Genomic DNA, 11,144 nt, shown 5'->3' with positions numbered 1-11,144 from the left:
ATAATCCTGAGTGTGGAGACTCTTTAGATCTTACGAAGTACCTGGCTCTCTTAAGTATTAAGAATAATTATGTTGCAAGAAAAATGTTGGCAAAGAGAGTACAAAGGACATGTGTGACCAAGGAGTCAATATTTAAGTGCTACTGCCTTGAAGTCCTCAAGTAAGTACAGAGAGGCATTTAGAGGTAGAGCAATATCCTCAGTATTTAAATACACAGCATCTCCATTAGGAACTCCAATCACTTTTAATAACAGCATGGAGCAGCATCCAGGAATGAATGATGCTGGGTAGTTCCAGGCAACTGCTCTCAGATATTCACACTCCTGATCCCCAAAGTGTGAAGATTAAGGAAGAAATGGAAAATGTAAGTGAAATGTCCTCTCATGGTATTATTAAGGAATTATGTTAACTGTTTTTCAATATCAAAAGAAAACAATTCACCTGGAAAGAGAAGTGGACATTTACCAATTCAGTTGTGAGATGTTAAAAGCTGCCCCCTCTTGATGATTCAGCTCAGGACTTGGGATGGCACATGCAGTGGGACCCTTGTCTACAGGTAAGGGAGAGTGTGCCTGCATTAGTGCAGGGCCGAGTGTCCCTGTGGCTTCTTTCTTCACTTCAATGTAGAAAATGCTGCATTAGAATTGTGAGAATTATGTGAAAATGTCCAGTGAAAAGAGCAATTCTCACATTAATAAGTCATGTGAAATACCTTCAAATATATAATTTAACATTTTTAACTTAAGATAAAAGTAATATTTTATTAGAAATATTTTCCTCAATATAGCATTTTCTTGATTGTTCTCTCTCCATATATACATATACTGTTGTTCAATCATACTAAATAATACTACCCATACATATATACCATATGCAGCCATGTATTGCCATATAATTATGTAACTCTGTAACTATGTATCTGTGTGTGGCTCCATCATTATATGTGATTATTGACTCTGTGGGTAATTTGCATTTTATATATTGTATCCATTTCTGCTCTGATTTCTTTTAGTTTCCCTTTTTACAGTTTTAATGACTTTCAGAGTTGAAAGCCTAATTTATTTCTCCTTCTAATTTGTTAACAAATACATTTAAGGATGAAGTTCCTCTAAATCAGGAACCCTTGGCAAAAATGTACTCATTTAACATAGCTTTAAATAACTTGTCACTTACATTTTGCTGCCCCTTTTACACTTCGTTATCAAAAGTGTCTTTATATACAGTTTCCTGTGGCATAAGTTGAGTGATTATTTATTGAAAAATCTCCTCTTCTTCCTAGAATACAACCAGATTCCAATTCCCAATCTGCACTGCAGTTGGAAGTGGAGGGAGAATTGGCAAACAGAACATGAATAATGACGGGCACCTGTCTGTCTCCCTTTTTCAGGTCTGGCGTGTAGAAGTCTCCCTTACATATTCCATTCATTTCCTATGACTGCCAAGATCCAGCACACGCTTGGTGATTTAAAACAATAGAAACTTACTCTTAAATTGAAAGAATAGATTGCCAAAATTCAAGCATCAGTAGGGTGGGAACCTTCTGGAAGACCTGTGTGATAGCCTGCTTTACACCTCTCTTCTACCTGCTGGTGTGTTAGCTTGGTCACTGCAGTCTCCACAGCCATAGTCACATGGCATTGTCCCTGTGTGCATGGCTGGGTCTCTTCTCCTGTGCTTAACCTGTCATGTTGCAGTAGGACCCAGCTTAATCCATCATGATCTCTCCTTGACTACACCTGCAAAAACTGTATTTCCGAATGAGATCACATTCACAGGAATTGTGAATCAGGGCTTGAGATGTCTTTTAGGGTAGACAATATGCTGCATAATGTTCAGCTTCCTATATTCTGCCCACCTCTGCTACTTGATGCAGGAGAGTATGGTGACATGGAAGGCCCTTGTTGAAAGTGGCAGAGCAAGAAGTTATATTGTTAGGCTAAGTCATGTTATGCATATTGTATGATAACACATTCTGCTCTTTTTTAAAAAAAAGTCTATATTTAATTTTGTCTCTTTGATCTGTTAGCTTTTCCAAAAAGTTACAGAAAACTCACCCTAAACATTTCTGGTATTGTTAATTTTTCTTTGAAAATATCTGATTTGCTTAATAGATTTTTATTCTGCATTAGTTTACAAATATTCATAATTGCTTTATCTTTATGAATAATGCACATTTTACCAATATGTAGTTGTGGTAGTTGTCTGGTCTTGTTAAAGGCTAGTTATTCATTCCTGCTAGACATTTAGAAGTGTTCTGCTTTTGCAACTTCTTTAAGCAGGACTTGCGTTGACCAATGAAATGAGTGAGACAGCTTAAGAGCTGGAGCAGGATTGCTCATGTCCTCTTCTACTACTGGAACAAATGCAGGAAACAATCATATGCTTAAGGAAAGGATAATCCAGTAGAGCAAGTCTGGGTACCTGGTATCCTTACATTCCCAGCCAACACATGCTGGGCCTGTAGAGTAGAGTAGGCAAGAAATAACGGTTTTTGCTGAGTTCTTTCAACATACTGAAATTTCGGGATCGCTTTATCTTGAAAGGCAAAATATCTTACCACAAGTGATGTAATAATTACCTTTTCATTGCTATGATTACATTTGGCCTTAATTATACAGCATTCTCTTTTAACTGTAATATATCAACTTTCTTTTAATCTGTATTTTATTAGTTTGAGGTTATCACTTTCTTTTATAAACATTTCTCATCATGGTATGTAAAAGCATTACCCTTGAGAATGAATAACCTTATCTTTCCTTTTTCCAATTTAATATCCCATCCTTTAAGGATAATTTATTTATAATAATAATTATTTATAATTATTATCAATGTTACATTTAAATTTATTTCTATCATTTAAATTGGGCTTTCTGCTAACCAGTGGTCTTTTTTTCTATTTATTTTCTTCTTTTTGTCCTCATGGTGCTATTTTTAGTGCATTTTATTTCATTCTTATTGTATTTTGAATAGAAGATTTTATATTTTTGGATAAGAAATTTTTCCATGTTTTTATTTGACTATAGATTATCAATGCTGTGTAAAATTGTTAGGAATTCCAACCATTTTGAAAACAGAAAATAAAAGACAAGTATGTTTTTCCAATTGAAGCAAGAATTTGGATCATTACAAGAAAATAAAAGTATGGTTTCCTATTAATAAGACTTTTCATTTCACATTGCAAAGTCAAATGTTACCGCCAACATTTTATATGCAATGACATAATTGTTATTTACATTTAATGACTTATGTCTCTATTTATATTTCATTTTCTTTCTCTGTTCACTTATGTGTGTATGAGCATTATCTCCATGCTATCTAGAAAAATACATCCCTTCAAATTATTTAATAATCGTTACTCTGATTACTCTTTCAAAAAGAGACTTAATTTTTATATAAAATATTTTTTGCTTCATTTTTAATGACAATTCAGTGGAATATAGAATTTTAGATTGGAAATTCTTCAAAGATAAAACTATTTCCTGGGGTTTTTCATCTGATGATGATGAATCTGATGCCATTTTATTTTTTAAACTGCTGTTTTTAAAATGCAATTTAAACCTTTACTTTTAATGCTGTTATTTTATTTCTATATGTTTTCAGGTGATGCCTGTTAAATTTAGTTAGTATATTCTTATTAATGTGACACTTTTATACAGTCCTATCTTGAACATCACAAGGTCCATGAGAATGTAGGAAAAGGAAGGAAGGCAGGCAGGAGGGAAAGATGGAAATGTCTGCTGCAAGTCATGAGCTCTTCATATGCATGTCGTTTCTTTCATTTCTCTTAGTCATTTCTTCAAAAATGTCTCATATATTACCAAATAATAATCCTGTGCATCTAATCCTATCATTTCAAATTTAGACATCATTAATGTCTTTTCTAAGCTCAATTTTCCTACCCCCTTCCACACTGTATTAAATTCATTTCTCTTTACCCTCTCTACAAAAGGATATATATCTGGCTAAATCATTATGCAAATTTTACAGGATTGTTATTTTGTAAATACTATTCACTGGTAAAGTACAAAGTATGTTTTCAAAATGTTTCATTTGTCCTGTGATTTTCTCTTACTTCCTTTGCATCACTTTTATTTGCTTAGTTTTCTGTGTAGCTATAATAAATTTATCTTCAAAGTCTTAATAACTGAGAAACTTCAGTCAATACAAATTTCACATTGAATACTTGACCAGATCCATTTTTATTTCTCTTGGAAATGACCATGTAGGACACAAACCTTGTTCTTTTTCAATATAAATTATTGCTTCTTGAGTCAGCAGCAAAGTCATGGGCAAAGTCATGAGCAATTGAGTTTTAATGCTCTGTGAAAGTTCCCAATACGTCACTGTTTGCTTGTGACGGTTTTGGGTTCCCACATATTCTTTTATAATTTGGTCTCCCACACTGGTGAAGCATATTCTCCAGTAACTTCCTGAAAATGGTTGCATATGAAAATACTTCACACTTGAAAAGATCTTTATTCTACCAGTTGAGAATTCTACCAGTATATTTTATTGAAAATTGAATGTCTATTGATTTCTATTCAGAAGTTTTTTTCCCCTTTAGAATTTTAAAGAAATCTATTTACTGACTTCTAACTTTGTATGTGGCTTGCTTCTTCCTTCTGCCCCCAGTCAAGAATCTCCTAAAATCTGAACCATGGTTCTTTGACACTTTGTGACAATTTCTGCCTTTCCCTATAGGTGTTAAACTTTCTGTAAAAGTTGACCTATGGTCTCAGTGGAAATTGGAATCGTCCATATTTCTGTTCTGGGAAGTTTTGCAATGTTATTTCTTTTAGAAAGTATCCTTTTTCTTTCTGTATTTTATCTTACATTTAATTTTTATTTTTACTTTCTATCTATGAGTAGAATTCTTAAACTTCATCTACCCATTTAGATTTCCTTTTACATTTCCAATGCTGTAAACACCTAACTTGATTCACCCTCCATCACAAATATACAGTTAGTGACTCTTAAAATTTGAGCACACCTACCACATACTGGAAGATTCCATTTTTTATATGATGACCTGTTCAGCTCAGCCACTATTATATTAAATGTATAAAGATTTTTAATTTTCATGATACAATTTCAGACCAGTCATAGTCTTAAGTCTGATATTTGTCCACCTGTCCTCAAGTGTCAACATGCAGTTTTCTCATGGTGGAGAAAAATCCCCACTTAGTCTTATCTCAACTTGCCATTTGCTCACCTTGCTCATCTATATAATTTGGGCCACTCACAGAACACATCTTTCCTAACCTAAAAATAAATTTTCATTCAGTTGGAGAATTTAGTTCAAAGTCCTAGGTAGTTGGGTAGTGAACAGTCCTCTATATCTGATTTGTATGTTGAATATTTTAACCCTACAACCTATAAAGTAAATGCCAGCACATAGCCCTTAATGCAGTTACATGCACTAGTAGAGTATTAATGAGAGAACTGAATAAAAGTTCACATCCCAAGAGGGAAAAGAAAGAAATAGAAGATAGCTTTACATGCTCCAATCTCTGAGATAGATGCTGAGTAATTTGCTTGGTAAATCCACTTCACAGACAGAATCTCGGCTCTAAGGAAGGAGCTGCTTTGTCCATGGTCCTCCATGGCCCTTGGGTTGACCTTGGGATGGCCTTCTTTCTTGATGGCTTGCTATGTGTAGCCATTTGTGAAACGTGAATGAAAGAAGGGTCTTCCCAGGAAGTGCTGAGCTTTCAGGATATGACACCTGGAGCAGGTGAGCAGCCCAGGTGTTGCTTTGACCTTCCACAGAAAGTTGAGGACCTGAGAGCCTACTTCAGGGTACTGTTGATGAGACTACTTCAGGGCCCCTTCCCATTTGACTGTGGTGTATGCCCTGTGATCCCCAGAGGGTATTTTGCCTTTCTTCAACAACTTGGCAAACTTCATCAAAATTCCTAATTTCAAGCAGTGAGACGATTCAGATTCCTCACTTGCGAGTACCCTGTATTTCTATAAACCATTGACCTGGTTCACATTGCATCTGTGGGAGTCTGGAAGCCGCCACTCTGACTGCTTTAGATCCTCTCACAACTTTGCTCTTTTCCTTTTCTGGCCTGTTGATGGTTTCCAGGAATGCCTATTTTGTTTTTCACTGTGCACATGTGCGTATACTATCATTGTTGTTAGAAGCTGAGGCAACAGCCCCAAAGCTTCACTATGGGGAATGTCATAATAGCTGTTTCTGTTTTGCTTTCTTCTCTTAGCAAATTAGATTTATAGACATTCATAAGAACAATATGCATCATGTATATTATTCTTAATTATTATATTTAGGTATTCTCTAGATGATTATAAGATAGATTGCCAGTATACAGAGAAAAACATATAGTCGAGGAAATAGCATTATCGTTAATATAACAAAAGATAGAGTTAAAAGAGAAAAGAAATGCAAGAAGAAGAAAAATGAGTTCTGCAGTAGCCATCAGCGTTCCACTCAAGTCCCGTTACACCTCCCCTTAGTGCATGTACAGCTGACTTCAGCTATTTGAGAGCATTTTCTGGAACTGAATCTGGGTTCAGGCTCAAAGAGTCCAGGAATTGATATCCTCCCAGGAGTACATCTCAACTAGGAAGTTAAGAGACTGGGCACACATTTACTCCAGCTTCCTCAAAGACTGGTCAGGGTAACTCTATAGCATACGTGTTCTACAAGGATGACTGTTAACAGGTGTGTTCTAAAGATAGCTCTCTAATACACGTGTTCCACATTACGACGAGATTGCCACTCTCTCTCTCATTGACAATGCACTGTTGAAGAACTCTGCATGGAGATTCCTGCTTTTCTGTGTCTATTGCACTACTGATTGTGTTTCTTGCAGTCACCTACAAAATACACTACACTTGGCTAAAAGTAAACACTTGTCTATCTGAGGATGTACTTCCAGGGAACATAAATTAAGACAGAATACAATAATAATCATTCAACTCTATCTTGGAGGGGATTAGAACAGATTTAAAGTTCAAAAAACCAATATCTTAAAGCAAAGATAAGTTCCAGCTCCTTCAGGGTATTTGGAAGAACATCTAACTGTTAATATTTCAGTGGTTACTCAGTAGGAAATCACTGTAGGGAATTTAGATCACTAGGAGAAAAAAAAAATTGAAATGCAGGTTGGTGTCACTAGATTGACAAATTGGGTGAGAAAAAAAAAATGTTGCAACTAATTAAGTCATTATCCTTCGGCTAAAACTGAGGAAATGGTATAGCAAAATTAGTAAATAAACTTCAGCCAACTGACAATTAGAATTCCACCGGTCGATGTTATGCTAGTGAAAGATTTAAATCCTAGGATGAATAATGTAAAATAACATCCTAATATCAATCAAGGTGACTGATATTTTTTTCTATTCATGTTTTAGGCCATTAAAACACTGCCTTGATTCTCTTAGCTAAAGACACTGTTCATAATCAATTTTAAATCGTTAATAATGTTTTTAAGAAATATATTTTAAGAGCTCCCTGATCATAACAAAGCTACTTAAAAGTCACCTCCTTAAAAGATTCATAATAAAATTGTTTTACATTCTATCTTAGTATTAATATTGGCAATGATATAGTTTCAGAGACTGAACTTATGTAGTTATTAGTTTAGCACCAGATAAGTAAATGAGTACATAAAAATCAAAGAATTTAAACATGAAGAAGTCTTTATGGACTACCACACTCTATCCTCCCAAGATCATAAAATAAACATGAAGGCAAACTATGAAACTTCAGAACCCTAATGAAAGAATGTCACATAAATACTTAGGAAAACAACCCTTTGTAGGTTTAAAACAAGGAAATTCAGAGCATGATTTAACTAAGTGCAATATTTGCACTTAGTTCTATTTGGAGGACATTGTAAGACACTGATCTAGAGTGTAATGGGGGTGTCTAAGGTCAACTTTGCCCAACTCATTAACCTACACTGGGCATTTCCCTATACAGATAATTTCAGTAAGCCATTTTATTCTTGGGTACACATTCTTCATATGGAAAAATTTGTCTTTGATAAGTTTAAGGAATTTTCTCATTTCAAGACACAAGTAGGAGTAAGAATATTATAGCAGGATTCATATTCTTTCCATCTTGCATTTCACTGAATAGTATTATGAACAATATTATTTAACAACTAACAAGGGTTTAAGGGGTATTTAGCTTAATTATATAGTATTTGAAAGACAAAACAATGAACCAAATAAATGTCTCTGTGTACATAATTACAATTTAAGAATCTATAACACAGTATTGAGAAGCTAAATAAGATACAAATAGTAATTAACCATAATAAGACTAGAGTCAAATACTTTTGCAAATGTAAGATAGCAGGCATTTCATTTTGGGTCACAAGATTTAATATTCTCAGAAATGGAAGTAGAATTTAAACAAGATGTGCTCATTTTCATTGCCCTCATCAAAACATTAAGGAAATAACTTTTCCTTGAAACAAAAATCATTTCTGATAGAATTACCAAGACATTGTCTCTCCACTTAAATATAATATTCATATGTGTGAATATAGGTCCAGCTACCTGGAGAAAATACAAAGCTGGAGACTTGCTGTGAGGGAGTAATACTTACAAATAGAATTACGCCAAGTCGTCAAGGGACATGCTCAGCGGAGCAGCCGGTTTGGATTTGGGTCAACAGACGGTGGTTAGAGGACACACGGGAGGCTGCCCGCAAACCACAACAAAATAGTGAGGCTGCAACTGTAGCTGCGGAAAAAACGCAAAAGAGGAACATGGGTTCAATTGTTTGAAAGTATGCTTTTAAAACAAAGCTTTTCAAAATTCTCATGGTAGTCCGAATGTTACACTGAATAAGTCAGATATACACGGGATGGGAGCACCTGCGAGATGATTCCAGTGTGTTAAAATGGGACAGAAACAGAGAACAGCGCGACGTTTCTGCCTCTGCTTCCCTGATTTAGAGAATCGGAAGATGAAAATTGTTAATTGGTGTGTGTGTGTGTGTGTGTGTGTAAGAGGGAGAGTGTGCATGCCACAGCCCAGGATACTCTTTATAAAGTCTTATCGCCTGTCATCTGTCCTGCACAAAGGAGAATTACTCACACCCACGGACGACGAGGATTCCCAGCTGGGATTTTCCAGAAGTTGTACCCTGACGCTGTGAGGGATCCTATTCTGGTGGGGAACCCTTCACAGGGACCCAGGGCCTCACAGCTCTGCCCAACCTCCTCCTGAGAGCGCACACGTACTAAGAAGTATTAACAGTAGTGAGATAACAAAAACAGTCGAGTTGGAATGGTCAACAGCTGCAAGGAGAAGCAGGAATTTCTGACTCCATCTCGACTTCTCTATTCACTCTGAAATGCGTACAAGCTCTTTTCTGAGCTGCTCCAACACTCCCATTGTGACCCTGCCCTTACCTCTTTCCTGAAGTTGTTCTCCGGGGGCTGGGCATGCGGGGTGCCCCCTCTGCTCATTCAGGCCCTTACACAGCTGTCACTTTCAAAGAGTCTCAATTTGAACACAGTTTTTAAAATAATGACTGTCGTTTTTAATTTCCTTTAAAGCTTTTCTATACTGTTTAGCCTAGTTATTTCTATCTTACGCCTTCTGAGTGCCTTCTGAGATTTTCTTTCTTTCTTTCTTTCTTTCTTTCTTTCTTTCTTTCTTTCTTTCTTTATCTATTTATTTATTTATTTATTTTTTATTGTAAACAAATGGGATACATGTTCTTTCACTTTGTACATGGAGTAACAGTGTACCATTTGCATATTCATACATTCACATAGAGTAATGATGTTTGATTCATTCCATTATTTTTTTCCTTCCCCCCACCCCTCCCACCTCTCTTTTCCCTCTATACAATCCCTCCTCCCTCCATTCTTGCCCCCCTCCCACCCCCCCATTAAGTGCCATCATCCGCTTATCAGTGAGATCATTCGTCTTTTGGATTTTTGAGATTGGTTTCTCTCACTTAGCATAATGTTCTCCAATTTCATCCATTTGCCTGCAAATGCCATAATTTTATCATTCTTTATGGCTGAGTAATATTCCATTGTATATATATACCACAGCTTCTTTATCCATTCATCAATTGAAGGGCATCAAGTTTGGTTCCATAGTCTGGCTATTGTGAATTGTGCAGCTATGAACATTGATGTGGCTGTATCTCTGTAGTATGCTGATTTTAAGTCCTTTGGGTATAGGCCGAGGAGTGGAATAGCTGGGTCAAATGGTAGGTCCATTCCAAGTTTTCTAAGGAGTCACCATACTGCTTTCCAGAGTGGCTGCACTAATTTGCAGCCCCATCAGCAATGTATGAGTGTACCTTTTTCCCCACATCCTCTTCAACACCTATTGTTGCTTGTATTCTTGATAATCACCATTCTAATTGGGGTGAGATGGAATGTTAGTGTAGTTTTGACTTGCATTTCTCTTATTACTAAAGATGGTGAACATTTTTTCATATGTTTGTTGATTGCTGGTAGATCTTCTGCAGTGAAGCGTCTGTTCATTTCCTTAGCCTATTTGTTGTTTGGGTTATTTGTATTCTTGGTGTAGAGTTTTTTGAGTTCTTTATAGATTCTGGAAATTAGTGCTCTATCTAAAGTATGAGTGGCAAAGATATTCTCCCACTCTGTAGGCTCTCTCTTCCCATTGTTGATAGTTTCCTTTGCTGAGAGAAAGCTATTTAGTTTTAATCTATCCCAGTTATTGATTCTTGCTTTTATTTCTTGTGCTATGGGAGTCCTGTTAAGGAAGTCTGATCCTAAGCCAACAAGGTGAAGATTTGGACCTACTTTTTCTTCTATAAGATGCAGGGTCTCTGGTCTGATTTCAAGGTCCTTGATCCATTGTGAGTTGAGTTTTGTGCAGGGTGAGAGATAGGTTTAGTTTCACTCTGTTGCATATGGATTTCCAGTTTTCCCAGCACCATTTGTTCAAGAGGCTATCTTTTCTCCACTGTGTATTTTTGGCCCCTTTGTCTAGTATTAGAAAATTGTATTTATTTGGGTTTGTGTCTGTGTCCTCTATTCTGTACCATTGATCTACCTGTCTATTTTGGTGCCAATACCACGCTGTTTTTGTTACTATTGCTTTGTAGTATAGTTGAAGTGCTGGTATTGCAATACCCCTGTTTCATTCTTCCTGCTAAGGTTTGCTTTCGC

At 36.1% G+C, this 11,144-nt stretch overlaps 1 long non-coding RNA gene across 2 annotated transcripts in view; it reads left to right on the top strand.

The window, feature by feature from the left end:
- Positions 1 to 265: 265 nt before the first annotated feature.
- Positions 266 to 11,144, top strand: part of LOC306642888 — a 35,413-nt gene continuing 24,534 nt past the window's right edge. For both annotated transcript variants that reach the window (XR_013758716.1, XR_013758717.1), the window contains exons 1-2: positions 266 to 556; positions 1,280 to 1,387. This is a non-coding gene — a long non-coding RNA (uncharacterized lncRNA). The remainder of the gene's footprint in view (positions 557 to 1,279; positions 1,388 to 11,144) is intronic.

The sequence above is a fragment of the Sciurus vulgaris genome (assembly GCF_902686455.1).
Source record: "Sciurus vulgaris genome assembly, chromosome: 13".
In the NCBI taxonomy this organism is placed as follows: Eukaryota; Metazoa; Chordata; class Mammalia; order Rodentia; family Sciuridae; genus Sciurus; species Sciurus vulgaris.
Note: the sequence above shows the minus strand (reverse complement) of the source record. Positions and strands in the feature narration are given on the sequence as shown.